Source organism: Phascolarctos cinereus, unplaced genomic scaffold (assembly GCF_003287225.1).
Source record: "Phascolarctos cinereus isolate Bilbo 61053 unplaced genomic scaffold, phaCin_HiC Scaffold_3;HRSCAF=262, whole genome shotgun sequence".
In the NCBI taxonomy this organism is placed as follows: Eukaryota; Metazoa; Chordata; class Mammalia; order Diprotodontia; family Phascolarctidae; genus Phascolarctos; species Phascolarctos cinereus.
In genome coordinates this window covers 20,784,548-20,808,673 of record NW_027555736.1, presented here as the reverse complement: position 1 = coordinate 20,808,673, position 24,126 = coordinate 20,784,548, and the positions used below count along the sequence as shown (strand labels likewise).

At 42.2% G+C, this 24,126-nt stretch overlaps 1 long non-coding RNA gene and 1 other non-coding gene across 2 annotated transcripts; one reads left to right on the top strand and one right to left on the bottom strand.

Moving 5' to 3' along the window:
• Nucleotides 1-307: 307 nt before the first annotated feature.
• On the bottom strand, nt 308-4,872 carry LOC110216435 (uncharacterized). Its single transcript, XR_002326764.2, has 4 exons — nt 4,496-4,872; nt 3,698-3,919; nt 3,059-3,227; nt 308-1,719 (listed from the first exon to the last, which is right to left on the bottom strand). It is a non-coding gene; the product is annotated as an uncharacterized LOC110216435 (long non-coding RNA).
• Nucleotides 4,873-20,343: 15,471 nt separating this feature from the next.
• Nucleotides 20,344-20,445, top strand: LOC144456486 (U6 spliceosomal RNA). Its single transcript, XR_013485570.1, has one exon. It is a non-coding gene; the product is annotated as a U6 spliceosomal RNA (small nuclear RNA).
• Nucleotides 20,446-24,126: the final 3,681 nt, after the last annotated feature.

Genomic DNA, 24,126 nt, shown 5'->3' with positions numbered 1-24,126 from the left:
CACAGACGTGAAATTACTAGCCCAAGGTCACACAGGTAGCAAGGATTGGAAATGAGACTTGAACCCAGTGCCTGTGCTTCAAGAGGCAATACATTTTCCCCTGTAGCCCACTGCCTCCATCCAATGTGGTGACATTGGGATGCTATTATACATTAAACAGGAGCCCTACTGACAAATAATACTTATGTAAGCAAAAGCACTCTGATAACAGTGCATGCATTTCAATCAAACCACAAAGGCCCATTTGATGTAAAGCACTTGACATACATGTAGAATAATAGCCAGCATTTATATAGAACTTCAAGGTTTAAAAAGCATTTTAAAAATACAATATCATTTCATCCTTACAACAACCCAGGGAGGTGGGTGCTATTTTTATCACCATTTTACAGATAAGTAAGCTGAGGAGGGTAGAGGTTAAGTGACTTGCTTAAGGTTTTACAACAGGTAATTATCTGACGCAGGATTTAAACTCAGGTCTTCCTGACCCAGCTTCAGTACTTTATACATGGCACCACCTAGCTGCATGTATATGGATATGTGCATGTGCATGTGTGTGTATGTTGCACACATGTATGCTCTTATATACACACATGCATATATGTGTATGTGTTGTATATGCCTATGCATGAACATATATCTTCAGGAATATGTGTATTGTATACATGTTCATACTTGTAGAGATGTGCATATGTGTGGATGGAATATTTAAAACTCCACATATTATATGCATGGGTATGTATTTTGTGTGTGTTGTATCTGTATGTGTATGGGCATGCACAAGTATGTATACATATATGTGTATAGGCATACATATGTGTGTATAAGTGTGCATATGTGTGTATGTTCCTACATGTGTATTGCATACATCAATGGTATATTTAAAAACTTCACATATTAGCATATGCACATAGCAAATATTTAATCAAAGCTAATTGATTGACTGAATGAAGCATAACACAGCCATGATTGTGTAATAAGACATAATTCATATACAACACAGATTAAATACATATGCTGTAATTGCCCCTACCACCCACATTACACTCACTTCAATAATGGGTGTTACCTGGCTGCCTAGGTCACTGCTTTTCCCACTTTCCTGTACATAGATCTTTCACCCATAGCATGACCCCCTAAACCCCACCCAGCCACACGTTTGCATAAAATCAGACACAATAGATAACTTAAGTCACCTTGATTTAGCAGGCTATGATAAATGAAGGTGATTTCCAACCTCCTTGGATTCCCAGTACTTAACACAGTGCCTGTCCCATAGGACCTGCTTCTTGAATTGAAATGTAATGAACAGAGTACTCAGTGAAATCAACACATTGTTCTTGAAGGCAAGAAATTAAGGATGTTGTTTAATGTCAAAGAAATTACAGAATCGAAGACAGTCACCATTGGAAGGAGCCTTGTTAGTCATCAAGTCTAACCTATACCCGAGCAAGGATCTTCTCCACAATGTCCTTGAGAAGTGCTCACCCAGTTTTTGAGGGAAGAGATTCAGGAAGGGGGAGCTCATTTACTACCCTTTTGATAGCTCTGATTCCTTGATCCAGAAAGATACGTCTGCATCTTCTACTCATTTCTTCTGGATCCCTCCTTTGGGGCCAAGAAGCACAAGTCTAGTCTTTCATATGGAACAAACACAGTCTTCACCATGCTGATTGACTTATTTTGTACACTGCCCATCCAGTCAATGTCTCTCTTAACCTGTGGCAAGCAGAATCGAATGTAAATATCTAGACATGGTCTGACAAGGGCAAAGTCCATGGAGACAATCACCTTCTTAGTCTTGGATCTTTGAGTCTCTTAATGAATTCTAATATTGTGCTAATTTGGGTGTGGCTATGTAATACTCTTGACCCATTTTGAGATTGCAGTAAAATCCCCAGCTCTTTTAATGATGATCTGCCATATAGCCATTCTTGCCCCCATTTTATACTTGGGAAGTTGATTTTTTGAGCCCAATTGTAAGATTTTACATTTTTCCCTATTAAGTTTTGTTATCTTAGATTTAGCCCAAGGCTTTAACCTGTCAAGATCTATTTGATGGAATCATGGAATGATATCTGAGATATCTTGTGGTGAAGTGGATGGAGAAGAATGCTTCTGGAATCCAGAAGACCTGAGTTTAAATCCGGCCTCAGACAATTACTAGCTGTGTGACCTTGGGCAAGTCGCTTAACCTCTGTCTGCCTCAGTATTCTCAACTTTAAAATAGGGATAATAATAGCACCTACTTCCCAAAGTTATAAGGATCAAATGAAATAATAGTTTTAAAGTGTTTAACACAGTGCCTGGCACATAGTAGGCACTATATAAATGCTTATTCCTCTTCTTCCTCCACTCCCCCTATTTGAATTGTCTAACACAGAAGCTCTCCCTTCCAGCTCATGTGCAAATTAGAAAATCATGAATCTATGCACTTATCAGAGATTTTTTTAAAAAGCCTTACAGGCTAATCCAACCTTTTCATTTTACAGCTGAAGAAATTGAGGCAGACTGAAGTTGTTACTTGTCCAAGGTCACATTGCTAGTAAATGTAGGAGGCAGGATTTGAACTCAGGTCCTCTGGGCCAAATATAGCGATCTATCCACATGCAGCATCCCACCAATGAAATAACCAAAGCAAGGCAAAAATAGCCAAAATATAGACTATGAAATCATAAAAGGAGAAGTTTCCCAAATTTGTATTTCTAAGAAAGTTTTGCAGCTCTCTTCTCTGATAATTAATCATCACCTGCCCCCAGTGATCTATAATAACAGTGTGCCAAAGTCAAATTCCATGAAAATAAAATCAATCTAGGAATGCTATTGAACACTACTCCCCCTCTGAAAATCATTTTAGCCTCACACAGAGAGCTTCTCAGCATGTTGGCTTATTGGGTTTTGGTTTTTGTTTTTGTAATAGCATTCACTGAAGCGTACTCAAGTATGCGCACACACACACACACACACACACACACACACACACACACACACACACAGAGTCAAAATGCCAGTAATTGAGGTCAGTGCTCAGTCAGTCCCTAAGAAAAGGAATTTGTACCAGCTAGCAGGCAGCCTGGACTTTTGCAAGGCCCAAATTGGTGCTTCCAAAGGGTCCGTGAACACCTCTGCTCCTTCCATCAGGGAAAGCTAATGAGTTTCTTTTTGCACGAGAGTGTTACTAAGGTGAGATTCTTGGAAAGAAAACCAGCAGCAAGATCAGCTCTCACCTGTGAAAAGAGAAACTTCCGAGGATGAGAATTTTTATGTTTATGTTTATGTTAATAGAGTATTTACAGGTAATTGAGGACAGCCAGAGGTGAGGGAGAGCCAGACTTCTTTTAAAACCAGAGGAGAAGGATGTGTGGATGACAAAGTAATGCAGCTAGCTTTGACTCCCCATGGAAACCAAAGGCCTACGGGTCACAGGACTGGGAATTGGGCCAAATGGTTTGTGAGTCAGGAGTAGATGAAATGACCTGAGAGGCCATGAGGTATTTTCCCAGCAGCTCTTGGGGGAAGGAGGAAAAATAAAAGACAGAAGAACCAGGGCTGCTCCCTCCGGGGGCCTGGCATTCTGGGCCTCTGCCAGTCCTGCTCAGAGTGGGGTGTCACCCGGTCTGGCTCTACTCCCACTCTCCTCAACAAGACTGGCTGTACATCTCTGACGGAGTCACTTCCTTTCTCCTACAGACCCAACCTGGAATAATTCTTCTTTTCTCTGACTTCCTCCTCAGTGACTGTCCACAGTCCTCAGCTGGCATTTCCTGTTCACAGCCTTGTATTGACAGCTCTCTCCGGTGCAGGAGAAGGAACGCTGGATGTGGGCCCAAGGGAATGCGGGTTTAAGCACTTGGTGCCCACCAGCTGGGTGATCTTGGGGAAATCGCTGCTTCCCTTTCCCAGTCTTCAGTTTCCCCATCTGTGGGAAAGGAGGAGCTGGGTTAGATCAGAGGTTCTTAATGTGGGACCTGTGAACCTTTCTTGAAAATATTTTGTAACTATTTCAATATAGTTGGTTTCCTAAGTATTTAATTTTATGCATTTAAAAACATCATTCTGAGAATGGGTTTGTGGGCTTCAGCAGACCGGTGGAGGAGTCCATGACCCTCCAAAAAGGTGGAGAAGATCTGGACTACAAGATTTATAGTCTTTTCCAGCTGTGTACCCTAGCAACCTATGCCTCAGCTCCTCAAATTAAGCATCAGCAGCCGAAATCCTTATGTCAAAGACCACGCCTCACATGGACAATTCAATTCAATTCCATTGTGTGCTAGGCACAACATTAGGGTCTCAGAAGATGAAGATGAATGACCTTGACCATACCCAGAAGGAGAATCTATTCACCTGTAGGAAAACATGTTGGACCCAGAGTAGAAACAAAATACGTATCAGGCAAATTCAGAATACAAAGTAATGGGCATCGCCTACCCTACCCCAGGACAACTGGGAACTCAAGAAAGGCCACATGGAGAAGTTCTAATATGTTAATACATACTGTGAGGATGGTTGGTTTCTTTAAAGCAGATCTTAGCCCATCCATCCATGACCTCTTAGAGGTAAGTCTTACAAAGTAGCCTGAAGGTCAGAGAGATGAAGGGCCTTAACCATGGTCACACAGCTAGGAAGAGTCAGAGGCCACCGTTGAACCCATTTTCCTGATGACAAACCAGCCCCAGGACTCTACCCACTGCTCCACACCACCAAACACAGCCTTCTTCTGGACAGACGCAATAAAAGCTTGTGGATTGGTCGTTTTCATTTTAGGGAGCCGTTTCTTCTCCCAGCCCCCTTATTAATGCGTCATGGCTCTGGCGTCTATATGAGCAGATCCCCCCAGAGGAGAGCATGGAATCCAAAACTAAAGCACTCTGATGAGACAATAGGGCTTCAGCATTTGGTTTGGCTACATGGATCAGATATTAATGGAGACCAGCCCTTTCTGCTATGTGAGCAGCTTGGTAATTATTTATAGCAATCAGTGAATAGTCACTCTGAAAGATCAGATTGGGAGCAAAATCTTTTTTTGGGTATTTTCTGCAATGGAAGGAATTTTACTCAGCCTCAGGCTAAGAGGGGACAGTTTGGGGAGGTGTGGATTAGATCCTGGAAGCCTCAGTTTCCCCAGAAGGAGCTGGAAGGAACCTCAGATACTATCTAGGTTCAACAAGAACCTGGACAAAAATCTCTTAAACGGTACAGAGATGTAACAAGCCTGGGGTGTCTGAAGCGTCATCCCCAAGTGCTGACAAGCATTGGCACAGTGGTGGCATGCTTGCTTTCCACTGGAGGACCTTCAGCTGCTCCATCAGCCAACCCCCTTACCTGGTCCTTGGCCAACACTCCCTCAGGTCCCACATCCACCATGCCCCCTTCCACTGCCTGCCTTCCCCTTGGGGCAGGGTGTGTCTCCTCATCTGACATGGGTGCCTACAGGATGCAGGATCAACTCAGGATTGAGGAGATTCAGTTAGTAAGGGCAGCACACTACACCCCTCTGACCCCCCCCATCCAGAGAAAATTCAGCCTTCCCCCTTCCCCTTTTCTCTTCTGCCCTCCCTTTTCACTGTGCCCTCTGGACCCCTCCTTTGTTGTTAGACATTCCTTCATCTCAGATCTTTTCTTCTTTCTGTCTATCTTCTGGTGCACCCCGAAAGTGACTTTTCTCTGGTTCCTGGTAAAATATAAATGACATAAGAGCAGGGACCATTTGGCTTTTACCTTTTTATCTCCAATGACCAGCATAGCATAGAGCACGCAGTAGGCACTTCATAAATGTTTATTAAATTAGATGGAATTGAATGTCAGGCTACCTGGGAGTATCTATAAACCAAAGCACATATTCTGTTACCATGAACTCTGGACTGGCTTGGGTACCCAACCAAGGTATAAAATCCAGGCTTTTGGGGATAGCAGGGAACCCTTGTGCCCTAGAGTTGCTAGGGTGAGCTGTACCCTCCCAGGCCTCAGTTTCCTCATCTGAAAAATCACAAGGTTGGATTACAGCCTCCGATAGCCCTTCTAGATTTCAATCTGTGATTCTATGAGTGACAACAGAGTCAGGGGCCTTCAGATGACTGGCAATCTTGCTAGGAACATATTTCACCAACTTCTGATGTGTTCCCCTCCACCTCTAAGGGACGGATCCTTTTATTTCTTCTGAAGTCCAATATTGCAATTAATAGCTATTGAGACAAAAAGTATTTAATACTCTACACTGCAGTGTTCAAATGGTTTGGCCAATTTACTATCAGCATACTTTGTGTAGATTTAATGACTGATTTTAGTTTCCATAGGCAGGCCCTGGCTCCCTCCTGCTAAATTTCAAAGCCCATAATTGCAAGAGGAATTTAATTGTCTTTATGATTTGATCCTGGATCAAGACTCTGTATGGATTACTAATCTTCTGTGGGCAGCTGGTATTCTTAATCAGTTGGAAAAAAGAGCTGAAATTCAGCTCTTTCGGCTGCAAAAGAGAGCACATTTAGGACACAAGGGCTCTTTTCCAGAGATCACAGGATAACAGGTTTAGAAAGAAAGAAGGAAACTCAGAGGCCCACAAGTCCCACCTTTTCATTTTACAGATGAAGAAACTGAGGCCCAGAGAGATTATGCAACTTGCCCAAGTCTGTGCAGATAGTGAGTTTCTGGGATGGGATTTGAACTCAGATCTTCCTAATTCCAAGTTCATTGGTGCTCTATCATCTATACTGAATTTTCCAAAAGGAGGAGGGAACATGAGCTGTGATGGACAGTTTCGTCCAGAATAATAACTAGGAATTTTGTGCCTGGGGCAAGGGGGAGGAAGAACAGGAGGGAAAGGGTTAGTCCAGCTAAATGTTTTCTGGTACATTAATGCCGGTGACCTTTAAATATCAGTGCCCTGGGGCAAAGCCCTGATTGACCTGCCCTAATTTTAACTCTGGTTCTGGCCAGATCCCACACAAACAGGCTTGTAACCACCCAGACACTGATTAACCTTGGAATTATCTCATTGCCTTGCTGGAATCTGAGTCAGCAGGTAGGACTGGAATTCACTTTGAAGACATAGCTTGAGAAAACACATTTGACCTATCAAGGGAGAGTTAATACAAACACCATAAAGAAGAAACTTCTTGGGATTTTAGGGGAACAAAATCTAACAATTAACTGTTGCTCCCTCGCCCAAAGGGAGCTGGAGTGAGGAAATCAGGGAAATTATGTCTGGAAGGAACTACAGAGCCATTTAGACCAACCCCTTCATTTTACAGATGAGGAACCTAAGGCCAATGAGAAATAACCTGTGAAAGGTCCTACAGGTGGTGAGAAATGCAGTTCAGATTCAAACGTGAGCCTTCTGACTCCAAACCCAGTGTCCTTTCCATCTGATTTATGCACTTCAAATAAGCTACTTTGCTTTTTATTGAGCTGAATAGCATGCGCCTTGATTACAATTAGATTGCAAGCATCCTGAGGGCAGGACCTTTTCTATGCATGTCTTGTATCCTTCACAGCACTGAGAATTTTATTCTGCATATATTTACATGTGGTATCCCTTGAGAGGATGTAAAGTTTTTGAGGGTAGGAACAGCTTCATCTTTGACTTGGTAGCCCTAGTGCTTAGCACAGAGCTTGGCACATAGAAAGTCCTCAATAAATGCTTGTTGAATTAAGGTGCTTTCTTCATATGAGCCCAGTGAGGTAGAGAGAGCAAGTAGCTTCATCTCCATTTCACAGCTGAGGAAATTGAGGCTCAAAGTGAGCTGACTTGCCCAAGGTCTCTGGGATAGTAAGCATCATAGGTAAGATTTCAACCCAGGTTGTCTTCATCCCAAGGCCTCTGTACTTCTCCCTGTAGTAAAAACCACCCCTCTTCTATACTCTGGCACTTCGGATAGACTATACACATGTGCAACATGGCACCCAGTGAGGGAGAGAGTGGCTCAGAGTCTGGAAGGCCTGTGGTGGAATCTTGCTTCTGAGAGGGCAGTCTGTTGGAGCCAGCTAGTACCTGTTCAGGAGAGCTGGTTGTTAAATGTTGAGTTTGAGCATTTATACCTCAACAATCAGCAATTCCTCCAAATCAGGGTTTAATTTATTATTTTGTTCATTGTCTAGACTTAAGTAAATGATTAAGGAAATGTTAATAAGGCAGATTAAACTTAAAAATGTGCTGTGAGTATGTTGAGGGACTTTTTGGAGATCTGGTCATTAAACATTACAAGCACACAATTATTAACTCTTCCTAGCTCTCTGGCCATAAGCAAGATACTTTACCTCTTTTCCATTGCACAAACTTAAGAAAATGATTGAGGAAACATTAATAATCAGATGAAAGTGTGTTGTGAGTGCATTTTATTTAGTAGGCGTGAAGAAAAGGAAAACCTGACCAGGAGAACCACAAGGTGTCTACACTATCTGGGTACCCACAAAGCTTCTCCACCGTTGGAGATGGAGATTAGGAGCAGCAGCCGAGGAGGAGGAAGCAGGTCTTTGGAGAAGGCCATTGCTGTCCAGGACAGGGCTGGGCAGAGGAGGAAGTGAATTCCTAGGCCAGGCCGTTGCCATTTGAGCTGGATTGGGCAGGGAAAGGAAGTGTGCTATCGGATGGTGTTATTGATGCCCTCTAAATTGTGTAGCCTGGGCCAAGGGCCCATTGGTATCACCCTGGTTCTGGCTTTGGCTCACATAGACATTTGATTGAGAGATAATTCCAGTTTCATTGGAGGAGAGAATGACTCCGTTTCCTTTTCCAGAGCCTGCCTCAAGTCTCTTCCCTCTCTGATCCTTCCTTCCTTCATTCGGCTGCCAAAGTGATTTTGCTAAAGCCTGGGTCTATCCAGGTTATTCCTCCCCCATACTCAACGAATGCCAATAACTCTCTATTACATCCAGGATCAAAAAGAAAGTGCTGAAAGCTCATCACATCCTGCCCTCTGCCTCTTCTAGAATTCAGCGACAATGGCCAACTTGCTGCTCTTCACACCCCGCTCCCATCTCTTCCTGTCTACACTGGCGGTGGCCCAGACTTGTCATGCTTTCTCTCCCCATTTCCAGCCCTTACACCCTAGCTTCTTTGCAGACTTGGCTCAAGGACTAACTTCTGCAGGAGGCCCTTCCTGGCCCCTCTGGCTGCTGGTGCCTTCCCCTCCCCAGTTACCTCCTGGCTATCATCTATGTCCCCTATACACATGGTTTACACTGTCTTTTGCATAGCTTCTTGAAGGCAGGACCTGCATCCCCAGCATTTAGCACAATTCTTTTTTTTTATAATTAATGCTAAATAAATGGCCCTGGGCAGGCTGACCGCTGAAGACCCTGACTGGGTGATTGACCAAGCAGGCCATTAATGCTATGAAATACCATAAGGGATATGAAAGAGCAATCACCGAGGATCATAGGAGCCTCATTTTAGAGCCGGGAAAGACCATCTAATCAAAGCTACTGATTTTACCCATGTGGAACCAAAGCCCAGAGAGATTGTGACTGGCCCAAGGTCACACAAATAGGACTTGCCAGAGGCAAGATTTGAACCTGAAGCTTGTGACTCCAGAACCAGCCCTCTTCCCCCTGTCCTATGTATGTACTCTTTATATATTAATTCATCCTGACCTCGCAAGAGAGCCAGGACCACATTTAATTCACTTCACAAAATATATAGCAATCACCTACCATGAACTAGGCAATGATGATACAAAACCAAACGTGTCCAAATTCCTGCTCTCAAGGAGCTTACATTCTAGTGAGGGAGGAGGACAACATGTGCCAGAGAAGCTAAGACAAGACAGGGAGTAAAGTGGGTAATGGAGAGATCAGTCTCAGAAATGCTTAAGGAAGGAGAGTGCACGTACAATGGAGGTTCAGGGAAGAAATGTCAGCTGAGGTGAGCCTCAGAGGAAGAGGAGGAATCTGACAGAGGGGTTGAGAAGGGAGGACATTCCAGGCATGGAGGAATGGCCTCTGTACATGCACGCAAGCAGCAGATGGCCCATTGAGTTAGGAAACAGACAGCTCCCTGGAACAGCGAGTGCGAATGGGGAATTATGTGAGAAGGTATGCTGGCACCAGCTTTGGCAGAGCTTTCAGCTCTCCATTGATGTGTGACCCTCTCAGTGGGTACTCCCTCCACCAGTGCAGATGGCCACCCATCCATGTCTTCTCTTGTAAAATTTTTCTGTGTCTTGCTAAAAATCTTCACTGGAGAATTTCCCCAAGGAACCTGGATCATTCCTCTTGCTCTGCTAATATTTTCTATCTTTCAGTCCAGTGCTTGGCCTATCTATCCATTGCTTCTCATTCTAGCCATGTGATTAGCCTATTTTCTTTTCGGCCATCCATTTGCATTGCATTACATTCACTGGAAAAGCATTTATTCAGACCTACTGTGTGTAAGTGTAAGACACCGTGTTAAGTGCTATGAATACAAAAACAAAACAAAAACTGGTCTTTGTTTACAAAGGAGTTTGCCCTCTACTAGGTGCCCAGTCACACACAATCCTCAAATGCTCAGAAAGATCTGGGATCTTGTCAACTTGGAAGTTCTCACCAGTGATGCAGGTCACAACCCATCCATGCCTGCCTATGCTTTGTGACTCTTTCCAGTCCCTCCATCAGCTTTCCCGGGAGGCTCCACCCAATGTACTAGAGGCCATCCTCTATTTCTCCTGATATCCTGAGGCCTCCCATCCACACCATCCCACCTGACCAGCCCATCTTCTTTTCTCGTCATACAATTCCCTGATGATACCTTTTACTTTTATTCCTTGGAGTCCTTCACTCTGGTTACATACATAAAACACAATCATAAATACAAATACACAGAGATATATAAATAGAATCACGTGCCCAGACGTACAATACACAGCCACAATCACAGTGTCATGCAGAAATACAAAGAATGATGCCCGAATTTCTCAGTTACCCTCTCTGGAATGATAGCTCTACACCTCACAGATGCCATCTTTGAGATGTCCTATGCTACAGCCTGCCTTCACCCCTCATGTTTCTTGGTCACTGATCAATGGTAGCTTCTCAGAGGTAAGAGCACCCCATCAGTCACATCCATGGAGCCAGCCTCACCAGCATTAACATTGTTTGAATATGTTAGTGATGCCTAAATAAGATGGGAGAGGATGGTCCGTCTATGTGTGACTCCAGCCCTCTCCAGTCTGGAGTGTGGTGTTCAGTTCCAGGTGCCACAGATGATAAACTAGAGAGTATTTAGAAGAGGACAGGAATAGAGATGGGCCTCCAGATCACAAGGCTCTCAAGGGCCCTGGGATTGTTTACCTGGAGAAAAGAGGATCCACAGAAGCAGCTTTCAAGAAAGTCAGGGAAGGACAAAGAGAGATTTGGCCTGTTTTGCTTGGCAGCAAAAACTTATAGCACTGGAAAGAAAATGCAAAGACACAGATTTTGTCTTAAGCTGGAAAAAAAAAATTGCTTAGAGTTAGAGCTCCCCAGTCAACAAATCAGCACACATTATTAACTGCTTCCTTTACACCAGGCCCTGAAAACACAAAGAAAGGCAAAAAATACAATCCCATAAGCTCACATTCTAACTGGGGAGACAGCTCACAAATAACTGTATTGCTCCAAGATAGGTATAGAGTAGATGGACGGTAATTTCAGAGGGAAGGCACTTTAGTAGCTGGGAGTGGTTGGTTGGGCCAAGATCACATCTTGCTCCTATCTAAAGAGCTCATTCTCTCTTATGGATTTTCTGATATATCTGTATAACTTTTCTGATTTCTGCTCGGAATTTTCTTACATAAAGTTTTACATGCTATTCACTATTTTTGATGGTCTTTGTGTAATTAGCATTTGGTTGGAAGGGGCCAAGACAGGGGGTGCAAGCTTGGGGTACACTCTTCCTTTAAAGTATTGTGACCAGTAGCTTTGAACCTAAAAATCAAGTCACTAGGCTATCAATATTTGATGTGACAAATAAATATAATTCTAGTCTAGTACTTCCCTCTCAGTGTAGAACAGACCAGCCAGCCAGCCAGCCAGCCTCATGGCCCCATTTCCTGCTCTCCTCGAGGCAAGAAACACAGTCTCTCCTAGAGAGGGTAGGCAACATTCCAGAGATATCATCCACGCCTTCCTGCAAGCCACATTTAGACAACCTATGTGGATTTGCCCATCTTCTATGGCCAGCATACACCTTACATATCATTTTAAAATGTGTTACTTTTACATTTTAACATAACTTTCGTTCTATCAGCAGCTAGAAACTAGTGAACAAGAATAATCAGTTAAACTAGGAAGCGACCAGATGCCGCACTTCCTCCACACCCCACACCCATCCCCTGGCTTCACACCAAGGGAGCTTTTCCCTGGACACCTGTTTCTCCACCAGAAGCAATCAATCAACAAGCATTTCTTAAATGCCTACTGAGTGCCAGAGTGAAACAAGTTATGATGGAAATAGCCCTGATCTAAAGTTATGAAACTTGGGGTCTAGTTAGCACAGTGAATAGAGTGCTGGGTCTGGAGTCAGGAAGACTCCTCTTCCTGAGTTCAAATCTGGCTTCAGACACTTATTAGCTATGTTACCTTGGGCAAGTCATTTCACCCTATTTGCCTCTGTTTCCTCATCTGTAAAATGAGCTGGAGAAGGAAATGGTGAACCATGCCAGTATCTTTGTCAAGAAAACCCCAAAATGGGGTCACAAAGAGTTGGACTTGACTGAAATAACTGAACAATAGCAAATACTTCCTACCTGTGTGATGTTAAATAAGTCCCTTATCTTCTCTGAGCTTTTGTTTTCTTATGTGCAAAATGAAGGGGCTTGGATAAATGATCTCTAAGGTACTAATTAATGGAAAATTCATGGAGGAGATCACATTTGAGTTGGACTTTAAAAAAGGGCAAGATTTTGATAGACAGTGGAGATTGAAGGAGGTAATGATGAAGGTGGTACCCGACTCCAAGGCAGAAGAGATTGCATACTATCTCTAAGTTCCTGTAGTACTTTGTACTTTCCCCTCTTCTGTACCAGAACATCTTCTAGCTCTATGTGTGTGTGTGTGTGAGTGTGTGTGTGTGTATGTGTGTGTGTGTGTGTGTGTGTGTGTGTGTGTGTGTGAGGGAGAGAGAGAGAGAGAGAGAGAGAGAGAGAGAGAGAGAGAGAGAGAGAGAGAGATCTTCCTTGGTAGACTGTAAACTCCTTGAAAGCAGAGCTAGGTCTTACATAAATTTGTATTCATCTCAGCACCTTACACAGTGTCTTGAATATAAGAGAAGTTCAATATATATTTTTGGAATGAATGAATGAATGAACCTTACTGGCTCAAAATCCAATCCCTCAAGTATTTATTGAGTGCCTACCAATGCATGCAAAACACCTGTGTTGGGGGCTGGCTGGTGACACAAAGCCAACATGTAAAACAGCCCCTGCCCCACTGGAGCTACTATTTTCCCTTTCGACCAGCTTGGTGCTGGTCTAATTAGGTCTGATGCTAATTAAAGAGATAGAACTGGGTGGAGGTGGGGGCAAACTACCAAAGGATTTTGAGTAGCAAAGCTGACGTGAGTCTGTTGGCAGAGAAAAGAAATTTCTTCTCCACGTCAAAGAAGAAAACCATGCTTGATACCAGCCGCACTAACAAAGCAGCTAGCAAAGCAGCTAGGGTCATTTTTAAAAAAATTTTCCTCTGAATATTTTCTTTCTGATGTTTGCCTGTTTGCTCTGTATTACTAAGTAGACAAGCTTGAGTTCTTTTAATAAACACTTTCTATTTTTACACAGAATTGAGGCTTAGAAAGGCATGCCAAATTCTAATTTCATGGAATCACAAAATGGTAGAGTTAGGAAGAGGCTGAGAGATCAGTTAGTCCAATCTCTCATTTTTCAGTGAAAGAAAGTGAGATTTAGATAAGGTAAAAGTTTAATCATTGGATTATAGATTTAGACTTGGAAGTGACCTTAGAGGCCATAAAATCTAAGCTCTTCGTTTTACAAATGAAGAAACTGAGGCTGAGAAAGGTTAAGTGAATTGCCCAGGGTCATCAAGCTATTAGGTATTTAAGTCAGGATTTGAACTCATGTCTTCCTGACTCTAAGTCCAGAGCTCTGTCCACTAGACAATATAGTCTCTTGCCTGAGGTCACACAGCTTGCTAGTATCAGAGTTAGAATTAAAATACAGGTCTTCTGGTTCCACACCTAGTGTTCTTGCCATACCACCAAGAGAATCTAAATACTGGGGCTGTGTATTGGAATGTAGCTTGGTGGGTACCATTCAGGATTTCAATAAGGAGGAGATGGGTTTGAATACTTCCTTTGCCCTTTATTCCTCATGTGACCATGACTGATTCCAACTCTTTCTGTGCCTCAGTTTCCTGATCTATTAACTTGGGGGGATAGGTTTATTTGGTCTTTAACTTCCCATCCAGCTCTAAATCTGCAATCTTATAATACCAAGGAATCAAAGCTATACATGTGCCACTGCTAGGTGGTGTAGTGGATAGAAAGGTGGACTTAAAGTCAGGAAGACCTGGGTTCAAATCCTGCCTCAGGCACTTAACTATGTGACCCTGAGTATTTAGTTAGTTAGCCAACAAGCATTTATCAGGCACTTACCATGTGCCTGGCACTGTGCTTAAATTCTGGAAATATAATTACAAGCAAAAAGAAAAGCTTTTCCTACCTTCGAGGATCTTACATTCTAATGGGGAAGATAACATATAAAAGACAGCTGAAGTGGGTGGGAGGGGGGATGGGGGAGAAGGCCTGAGTGCAGCTGAATAAGAAATGAAGAGATGGCTGGCCTTGGCCCCTCCATACATGGAGGTTCTAGGAGGAGCCATCCAACCAGAGGGAGGGACCTCAGAGGCAGAGATCATCCACAGGGCTGAAATGATCTTCCAGGATGAAGAGGTTTTTGCGGAATGATGGAGAAATCTGGAGAGCAGCCTGGTGAGACACGAAGAGATGTGAAGACATGAAAGGCAAGTCACTCCATCCTTCTCAGCCTCAGTTTCCTTAGATATAAAATGAGGGGCCTGGACTCAATGGCTTCTGAGTTTTCTTTCAGCTCTAAATCCACACTCCTATGACCCAAAATTCAATTCGGAAACCAACTACGTATTTGTGGCACACAATTATTATTGAGGAAATCCTTGGTTGGTCTAACACCTTACATGGTTAGGACATTCTGCTGGTTACTGGATGAGAGCTGATTAATATATAGGCAAGGTGAGAAAGCCATTAATGAAACTTGCAAAGTGCTTCAGGCTATTTTCAAGAAACTCTCAAACCCTTGGGAGCTTTTCTGTGGGTTCATCATACTTTATTCATGGATGTGAACTTATAAACGGGCTTCCTTTTGGATTTTTGGTACTTGTAATGAGTGCACACTTTGTCTCTCTTGAATCCTCTAATTGGCTGTTCATTCAGTTCTGGTGGGTGAGTTAGGGACAACTTTCTGACAAGGGTATCTATCATTTGCCTGTGTGAGATATCCAAGGAAGAGCTGTGACTGATTCACAAAATTAAGACCAGCCATGGTTGTTAAAGGCACCAGGAGTTTTTTGAACCAGTCTTCAGTTTCACACAATCAACAAGCATTTATTAAATGCCTAGTATGTTAAGTGCACAATGGATTGTAAGCCCAGATGTGGCCTTGAACAAAAATGTGAACATAACAAGGTTTGGCTTCAACTCCATTTCATCCACTCTTTCGATCTATAATCAGCTGACATACAAGTATTTATTATGCAGAGGTGCCAAGCATTGTCTTAGGTATAAGGGACAAAAAGAAAAAGTGGAAAAAGTCCATCCTCAGGGAGTTTCCAGTCTGGTCATACAGGGGAGCAACATATATAGGCATATTCAAAATAGGTATAAGATAATTATGGGGCAGCTGGGTGGTGCAGTAGATAGAGCACAGTCACCAAACTCTTCTTCCTGGGTTCAAATCTGGCATCAAACACTTGATAGTTACATGATCCTGGGCAAGTCACTTAACCCTATTTGCCTCAGTTTCCTCATCTGTAAAATAAGCTGGAGAAGGAGGCAAACCACTTTATTGTATTGCCAACACAATCTCAAATGGGGTCACAAAGAGTTGGGCAAGACTGAAATGACTGAACAACAATGAAAAATATGATAATTTGGGAGTACACACACTTGGACCTTTCAGCGCCTGTGTTCCCCTCTTTCTCTGACTGCCTAGGAACACCTTAGTGAGTCATTTTCCCCCATGCCTGCCAACATTGGCAGTGCCTAGCTAAGTGGGTAGCCACAGGCTGGCTTGGGAGCAGTAATGCTTCCTTGAACAAACTGTCGGCCTCAAAGGAGCACTCAATTAGACATAGAAAACCTAGGTTCAAATTTCAGGTATTCTATTTTACACCTGAATACCTTGATGACTTTAGACAAAACATTGTGCTTATCTGGGCCTCAGTTTCCTCATCTGTGAAATGATGGTGAGACAATAAGACTGTGATGTTGGATTAGATCCACAAGGTTCATAGATAGATTTCAGGGAATCTGTGAACTTGAAATGGAAAAAAAAAACCCTACATATTTATTTTTGCTAGCTTTTGGGTTCTTTTATTATTCTATGCATTTTATTTTATGTACTCAATCTGAGAAGGAATCCATGAACTTTACTTTAACCAAAGAAGTCTATGATGCAGAAAAAGTTTAAGAACCCCTAGACCAGGTGGTCTCTAAGGCTCCTGTAATCTAAGGAAGGGCAACTGTAAGGATACTGCTAAATCAGAGGAGATTGGCTGAAGAAGAGATGTAAAATCAGAGCGCATTAGAGCTGGAAGGGTCATAGAAGTCATCTAATAAAACCCATTAGAAACCAAGAAGTGAAATGACATGTCCGAGATGGCACTGGTCAGTGGCAATAAGCCCAGAGTCAGAGACTCTAAGCAGTCTTTGTCTTCAGGGTCAAAGCTCTTTTCATTATACCGAAATTGACTCCCATGACATCACCATGGGGCATTTAACAGGGTCTTTTGTCACACAGATAAGGGAAACATCCACATCCTAAACATAAGTGCCCTTAGAGCACTTGCTTGATTAGGGGACATGTTGCCTGGAAACTGAAGGTTTTCACCTGCTACTGTACCACCACTCTGTATATAGGGTTCACTGAGGCAGCTTTTGTTTACGGTGTCTGGGGAGGGGTAAAAGGCAGGCTGTCTTATCTCTTAGCCAGGCTTGGAGTGGGAGAACAGGGAGTACACAGAAGATGTAAGATTGAAATAGATTGTTTTGACATAGTTGTCTTCCTCTGGAATAGGAAAATAGACCTCATGAAAATATAAGTCTCTGGAATTCCACTCTGAGCCCTCAAGTTGGTTTGAGAATAAATCTCAACATGTCACCAAAGGTGATGGCCAAAACACTAGTAGAATTGCAGGTGTTGTCGATGGGCTGGGGGAAGGAAACTTTGGATACATCCTTAGGGCCTTAACTACACTATGTAGGTAACCACTGTCTGTATGGTTATGTCCTGTAATCATTTAATGGCAAAAGAGATCAGAAAAGTATACACACACACACACACACACACACACACACACACACACACACACATACACACACACACATGTATACATGCACATATATACACATGTACATATATGCACATATATGTATATACATATATACACACAAATATACACATATAAATATATATTTACAAATAAATATATATGAATATGTATTTGTGTGTATTATAGACACATACAGTAAACTATAATAATATATGTGTATATATATATATGTGTGTGTATATATGCATATATATACATATGTGTGTGTGTGTGTAATGAGGTATATGGGTTATTCAGGGAGGACTAGCACCTCTGGTATGAGGGCTTGCTGAGCCCTTTTCAAGGCTTTTCATCTACCTTTGGTGTCCAGTCATCACCCAACTCTCACCTGTGGCTCCAAGAAGTTGCAACATGCACAGTGGCCACACCCCAGTAAAACCATCTTGGCAGATGGGCTAAACCAGGTTGAGGATAACTGTAAAGACTTTAAACCCATTGATGAGTTAGAAGGATGTCTATCCCAAACAGATGGAGATTTCCCTCAACAGAAAAATTTGTGGCCATGAAGAAACTAAAACAAGCGCTGTGGAGCACTTAGAGCTTGGTCAGACATCAAAGATGCCAAGGTCATCCACTGCATCCTGGCCCATTGCCAGTCTTCCTGAATTTTGTCCTCCCAATGAACCTCAATGACTCTGGAAGAGAGAATGACTTTGAGCAACTCTGCCTCACTTAAATCCAATTCATGTATAAGTTAAGACATCACCTATGATGTCATTGGTCTTCTTCGAAAACAAAGGATGAATAACAACAATGTGTGTGAGATATATATATGTGTGTGTGTGTGTGTGTGTATACACACGCATATATTTTCTGATCTCTTGCTATTTAAATGTATGAAAGGACTTACCTATAGACAGATGTAATCACCTGTGTGTATGTGTATGTAAGTCTCTCAGCATTTCACACAATTGTCAAAGATTATAAATTACAGGTAGTCTACTGCTTTGCCTTGGTGAGCATGCATTTGGTATTAATATTGCTATATAGAGAGTTTACCTATAAATAGATATATTTTTGACTGGACCTGAGATAAGATAATGATGATGATGATGATGATGATGATGATGATGATGATGATGATGATGATGGTGATGATGGTGATGATGATGGTAATACCATCTATATAGCTGTTTAAGGTTTGCAAGGCACTTTATAAATAATATCCATTTTATACTCACAAGAACCCTGGGAGGTAGGTACTATTATTATCACCATATGATAATTGAGGAAACTGAGGCAAACATAGGTTAAGTGACTTGCCCAGGGTCACTAGCTAGTAAGTGTCCAAGGAAGGGTTTAAGCTCAGGTCTTCCTGACCCCAGGTTCAGAATGGTAGAGGCTGAAAATCCCCCTCTACACAGTCAGGTCAGCACTAGCTCTTGGATGAGGGTCTTAAAGATCTGTCTGGGGGCACTGAGAGGTTCCGTGACTTGCCCAGAGTTACTGAGACAGTGTCAGAGTTAGGAGTGAGGTCTTCCTGACTCCAAGTCCATCATGTCATACTTCCTCCTTGTAGGGCTGCCAGAATCCAAACTAAAAATCTGGCCATCAGACAAAATGGTGATAAGCAGCATTGTCTTCTTCGATAATCAGGCCAAGCTGGTCCACATACAGGCTAGCTGTTGACCTTTTTTTAAGAGTAATTGACTAACCTGACCCATAAAGAACAAAGGGATTCTTTATAGCTGGGCAAATAGGTGATTACGGAAGAAGAGATGGAAGTCTCCACAGCTGGATGTACAAAATAACTTCCTGCTGGTAAGAGTGATTGATAGGGATCTCTCAATTTTCTTTCTTCCAGATCTCAAGGGAATGTATTTATTACCAGCATTTGTTAAAGGAGAGGTATTAAACATGATTGATGGGGTCAGAAGAGCTATTTATCCACTCTAGCCTGTAATTCCACGGAAGTGAGTGTGGATACCAACATTGAGGTACTTCAGATTATAATTGCTGTTTGAATCAAGGTGCTGTTTGAATCAGTGGACTGGTTACTATAACCAGCCTCTTGGGTCATATCAGTTATACAGGCTGTGCTGCAGATGCCGATTTTTCTAGGTGAAACTCCTAAAATTCCTTGAACTTCTTCATATGAACAAACTATTGTCTAGCTCTGTGTCTCCCATTTCATGCCTGGGATGCTAACTTTCTGAATCAGATTGTAAGATTTTGTCTTTAGTCCCATTCAATTTCACCTTACCAGGAAACAAAGCAGATGCATTGTGGTTGCATTGTAATTGGGAAATAGATAAATAAATTATGGCAAATAAATGGACTGGACTTTTACTACATGATAAGAAATGACAAATACGAAACGAGTCAAAAGGGACAATACAAATTGATGTAAAGTCAAATGAGAAGGGAATATGCCCAATTATGACAACATAAAAAGCCAGAGCAATAACAATAAAAATGAAACAATTCAACCATTGTAACTGCCCAATTAGACAGATGCAAGAATGCATCTCCCTCCCTTCTCTGCAGAGGTGGATTTGGAACACTGCATCTACGATGGGACTTAATTGGCATGTTGACTAGTTTTACTAAAGTTTTTTCCTTTTATTTTTATTTTTTCTTATGAGAGTTGGCTCTCTTGGTGGGGAGCTTATATTGGGAAGTGAATGCTATGTAAAAACAAGATATCAATAGCATTTGTTAATCATATGATTAGTTTCAGGCCAATGCTCAAATCTGTCAAGGAATTTTTGAATTCCAACTTTGTCATTCACCACGTTAGCTCTCTCTCCCAGCTGTTTTTCATCTGCCAAATTGATGGACATGATGCCAACTTTGGCTGTATTTATAAAAATTGGAATAATCTAGAGAAGGCTAGCATTGCCCCCTCAGAAGGACAGCAAGCACATTTGTGAAGTGTTCCACAGATTCATATCAACATATATGGCACTCACAAGATTCATATAAATTTACCTACTCTTTTCAGGAATAAAGGAACACTCTCCCAAGAGGCTGAGGCTTAAAACCACCAAACACGAAGCATTATGGAGTACTGCTGAATTGGCCTCTTCACCTCTTCTTTGCCCTATTCTACCAAATCCCCTCAGGTTCCTGTCTTCTAACAAGCCAGGCCAGTACTAGGGCTCATTCTTCTGAGAGTGGCCATCTTTCTGACACAGAAACTTCTCTTGTTGCTAATTGGCTCCACCTGAGGGACTCATTAGTTCCAGAAGGCCCAAACCCATAAGGCTGCATCTGAGACTGGATACATATGTCTCAGGATCACTGTTCAGTCATCTATGCTCAGGACAGAAGCACAAAGAAAATGGAGCCTGGGTCTGAGATTCAGTCTCAGAATCCTCCAAGCCAGCACACACTTTATCTGCACATTCTTGAAGTTCACCAATTTTGCCACGGTGGGGGAAATATGGCCCCCCTCCTTATTCCTCACGGGAAGTTGGTGGGAGGGGGAAGCTACTTGCCACAGACTGCTATGAAGGATTATGGCCTTAAAGGAAAAGTGGGGCACTCCTTTTTAAAGTACACAGAATGGACCACTCCTCCTGGTTTAGTGGCCAATACTCTCTTATACTGCGTTTGTAAGCTTTACCACCACCAACCCTTCTGTTGTCACAAGATGGGGAAGCAAAATACCTCTCCTTCACCCAGGATTTGCTGCCTCATTCAAAAGTACTAAGTCCTTAAATCTCAGAATCCATGGTTCCATGGGAAGTGGCTGGAATGCACGCTCAGTCCGTGAGGTATACTTCAACCCACACTACAATAATAAAGATCATGATATTATCTCCATTAATTTCCAGATTTAGTGTTCTTCCACTCAAATAACTGTCTATAAGAACTAGACAAAATAATAACATAACTAATTTGGAGAAACAAAAAGTCTGTAATCCTCAGGGAAATAATGGGGAGTGGGGTAAGAATGAAAAAAGTAAAGCTTTACCAGACTTCAATCTATCTTATAGAGAAATAATCATTTGAATAATTTAGTACTGCTAAATAAAATAGAAAAATCAATCAATAAAGCAGATAAGGTAAGCAAGAATAAGAAGAAAATAAAAAAATACAAAAGCCTAGCATTGAATAAACCCAAAGATATAAAATACCAAAGGAAAGAAACTGAGGTCCAGAGAAGTGAGGAACTTAAGGTCAGTAAGTGACTGAGCCAGAACTTGAATATGGGTCCTGTGACTCCCAAGTTCAGTACCAAACTGGCTCTCTAAGGCTACTCTGGATAAAATGGCAATGCCTAAAAATCAGAGACATCATAACACAAATACCGTGCTGCAAAATTCTATTAGACACGATGTTAAAGTTTCGTTCTTGGAGCAGCTAGATGAAGCATTGTACCTGGAGTCAGGAGGATCTGAGTTCAAATTCAGCCTTAAATAATTACTAGCTGTGGAACCTGGGCAAGTCACTTAACCCCCTTTGCCCCCTTCCCCCAACAAAAGCTTTGTTCTTCTTTATAATTAGGATTAGTTTCTGAGGTGACCAGTTAAGAAAGAAGAAAATGGGCTATTCTTCTGAATAGCTCATTAGCACAATTATCCAAGGCCAGAGCTGGAAGGTAACACCTCCAAGGCCACCTTGACCAACCAGTACCTGGACAAGTATTGTCTCAACATCTTAGACCAGAGTTCATCTCGTTTCTGCTTGAAGACTGAAGGACACAAATTTTACAACTACAAAGGACCACAGAAATAAGGCAAAACCAACACTGTATTTTACAAATTAGGAAACAAGGGAGCAAAAGGGATTTGCTCAGAGTTGCAAAGATAATTTCCAAATCTATGAGCCTGTAATCATAACTCAAAATCCAACGTTCTTTCAAATCTTCCATTGTTGTTCAATCATTTTCAGCCATGTGCTACTCTTCATGACCCCATTTGGGGTTATCTTGGCAGAGATACTGGAGTCATTTGCCATTTCCTCCAACTCATTTTACAGATGGGAAAACTGAAACAAACAGGGTTAAGTGACTTGCCCAGGGTCACACAGTTAGTAAATGTTTGAAGCTGCATTTGAATTCAGGTTTTCCTGACTCCAGACCCAGTGCTCCATCCACTATACCACCAAATCCACCATACTTTCTTCCATCTCCCCATACCAGATGCATGCGCTCATCCTCCTTGATGTTCTTGGTGCACTCTGCATCATCTAAATTCTCCTTACCTTCTGTATACTCTTCATTCTTTCTCCCTTCCCCCACCCAAGGCTTAGCAGACAAGAGATTGTCTCTTGGACCTCCCTCCTCTCTTACTCTGCTGTAACTGGATTCTCAGCCTCTTCTCCATTCCTTAAAGTGCTTGAGCCTCTTCTCAACTCTCACAGACTAGTACCATGTGGTGATCTCATCCACTCCCATAGCTTCAACCATATAACTTCCAGAATCACAGAATCTCTGAGCCGGAAGGACCCCGGAGAACATTTGCCCCAATACATACCTGGCTGAAAATCCCCTCTATAATATTTCTTGATAATTTGTCAGCCACCTTCTGCCTGAAGTGAGATGGAACCTGCTAACTGAAGAAGCAGACCATTTCATTTTGGGGATGCTCTAATTGTTGGCAAGGTTATCTTTCTATCAAACCTTAAACCTACTTCTCTTTTCTCTGCCTTTTGGTGCCAAGTGAATGGTGTAATCCCTCTGTTACATGACCTTTCTAATACTTGAAGGCAATGATTAATGTCTCTGCCATCCAATCTTCTCTTTTCCAAACTAAACATGCCCAGTTCTTTGAGTGCATCCTCTTATGGTATAATCTCAAAGCTCTTCCCCGTCTTAGTGGTCTTCTTGTAGACAATCTCCAGATTACTTGTACCTTCTATAACATGTGGTATCCAGACCTAAGCACCATACTCAGACGTGGCCTGGCCAGGATCCAGTACAGAGAGGGTTTCACCTCCCTACTGTTAAATACTATAACTCTCACAATGTCACCTAGCATCACATTAGGGGTTTTTGGCTGGAATATCATGCAGTTGACTCAGCAAACTTTCAGGCCACTAAAATCCCTGGATCTTTTTCTAGAAGAAATGTTATCTAGATATTCCTGGTGCCCCCATTCCCATGCCACCTTCATTCCGCCACTGATGGTGTTTCCCCTCTGAGATTATCTCCAATGTACCTCTATATGCTTATTATATCCATATCTATCTATCTTATATGTATGTGGCTATTTGAATGTTGTCTCTCCATTAGAATGTGAGCTCCTTGAGGGCAGGGATTGTTTTACTTTTCTCTGTATCACCAACACATAGCATAATGCCTGGCCCATAGTAAGTGCTTAATAAATGCTTGTTAACTTGACTTCCCTTTCCTCATCATGAACGTCAATAGAAGATTTCACATTTACCCCTGTTAGCAGCTGCTTTGAAATATATAAAGGGTTCTCTTTTGGAAGGGTGGTTACCTATGTCGCTGAAAAAAATGTTAAGTTACACAAGATCAAGGCCAGTTTCTTGGGGCATTCATGCCATCAGAAAACATCTTCCAGAAGGGCAGCTAGGTGGCACAGTGGATGGAGCACCTGCCCTGTGGTCAGGAGGACCTGAATTCAAATCCAACCTCAGACCAAACACTTGTCACTT